Genomic DNA, 2,290 nt, shown 5'->3' with positions numbered 1-2,290 from the left:
AGCTTATTGAACAAAAAACAACAAAGAGGTCAACGAATCGCACACAACGCTTAATTCAAAATTACAATGAACTAAAATACTTAACAGTCAAATTTAAACTCTAAAAGAAGAAAAGCTTCATTTAACGCTTATCGATAACTCTTGCGAGAGTTTTCTCTAATCTATAAGACTGTGATTGTAGTTCAAGGTAATAATAACTTAATGTTTGGGTTTTACAATTCATTTAGATACTGTAGTTAGTTTTTCTTAACTAATATTACAATTCAATATTAGAGATTAAAATGTATAATAAACTCGGACTAGTTTGAAACTCGATTTTCAATTTTGGGTAATATTTTGAAAGTAGTAGAAATTCGATTTGTTTTATGACAAGTATAAATATATTTTTAATTAATTTGCTTTTGGTACTGGTTTTAACTGAAAAATTTAAACATAACTCACTCATTTTCGAAAAAAGTTTATTAATTAATTTCGTTTAAAGCATCCTCAGAAAATATTGCTAAAAACTATTAATATTATAGTGAAAAGTTAGTTGTATACAATGAATTTGAAAAGCCAAGCTATAAATAGTTACGTCATAAAGTATAAAAGTATGTTTAGAAAAAGTTTAAAATAGAATTGAGTTGTACTAAGCTAATTTGAAGTAATTTTTAAGACAAAATTGCTAAAGCAAAAACATTTAAACAGACTTTTATACTTTATGACGTAACTATTTTTAACTAGACTTTTCAAATTCAATGTATACAACTAAAATTGCACTATAGTATTAATAGTTTTTAGCAATATATTTATAATCGCTGAGTTTTGTTTCAATTCTTTATCAACTTTAACTGAATATAATCAAAAACTTACGGGTTTTATTTTTACAAAAACATAACTCAAACTATGCAGCACTTATAAGTAATCAAATGACTATGTATTTATCAGCATTGAGTAAATAAAAAAAAGTAGGAACACACAAAGTAAAACAATAAAAACACTATGCAATGGACAACTTTTTTTTTAATTAATAGAATTTGATGTTGTTAATTTAATAAATTAGTTAATTTTTTAATCAAAAAAATTAACAATGAGCATATGTCAAATTAAATAGGAATACTAGTTTTTATTTTTTTATCAGTAATTGTTTTTGTTTTTAGTCTTTTAAGAAATTTTGATAAATAAGTTGTTCAATAAACTCATTAATATAACAATATAAACTTTTAACTAGAGGATTTTCATTTAAAAACCGGATTTGATTTAAATACAGGGCATAAAACGTTATTACTAGATTACAAACAAATAAAATTACAATAACAAGGTTTTACTTAAAGCAGTTTAAGCTTCTCATTAAAGTTTACACTACTTATAAATTGGAACTTTATTTTTAGCTGCATATTTTTTTATTACCATAGGTAAATATAAAGCAGAATATGTTTTATGCGTGTTTAATACTATAAATGTTAATAACAATAATTTTTTGATAGTTTGTTAAAAAAGAAAAATATATAAACGTTACCATTTTTATTTTTTTGCTTGTACTTTAAGTATATACAAATAAAGCTATGTGAGCAAAACTAAATAAACTTTGAACAATTTATAAATTTTTGTTCATTTTATTTAAACTTAATAAACTATTTTAAACATTACGTATTCATGTGTTAAGTTACTAGTCGGTAAACTGAAATAAAACGATATGGTTTTACAAAATTTATTATAGTACACAAAAGCTTATATTAAAAAAGGTTACGTACTATAATAAAATACTTAACATTAGAAATTTAATCCGCTTTAACGAGCTTCGTTGTAGATTGAAAAAATATTCGAAACATTTATTCAAAAAAAAAATTGGAGATATATACGTGTAGCTTAACTTAAAAATTTTCATAAGATAGTTTTTAAATTTTAATTTAGTATTCTTTAAAGTAGTACATTGTCAGATAAACAATTTATAAATTTCAAGTATGATAAAATTCAACAAAACGATTCGATTGTTCTGTTTCATTTTTGCGTTTACGCATTCGTCGACTGCTTATGGAAGCGAAACTACGGAAAACAAAACGAGTAGTTTTGGTTTGAAAATTTTTATAAATACAGTAAATATTTTTATAATTATAGCTAATATTTGTTTTAGTATATTTTTGTATATGTGCGCGAAGTACTTTACAAACTGATAAAACAACTTCATATTTTAACTTGATTAACAAAATATTTCTTTTTCATAAACTTATTAATAAGTTACATATGTTTTTACTTTTGCAACTAAAAGTTTTAACATAATGATGCGAGTTTCAGTATCAATTAAAAAAGC

Source organism: Thalia democratica, chromosome 5 (genome assembly GCF_965202585.1).
Source record: "Thalia democratica chromosome 5, ktThaDemo2.hap1.1, whole genome shotgun sequence".
NCBI classification, from domain to species: Eukaryota; Metazoa; Chordata; class Thaliacea; order Salpida; family Salpidae; genus Thalia; species Thalia democratica.
Note: the sequence above shows the minus strand (reverse complement) of the source record.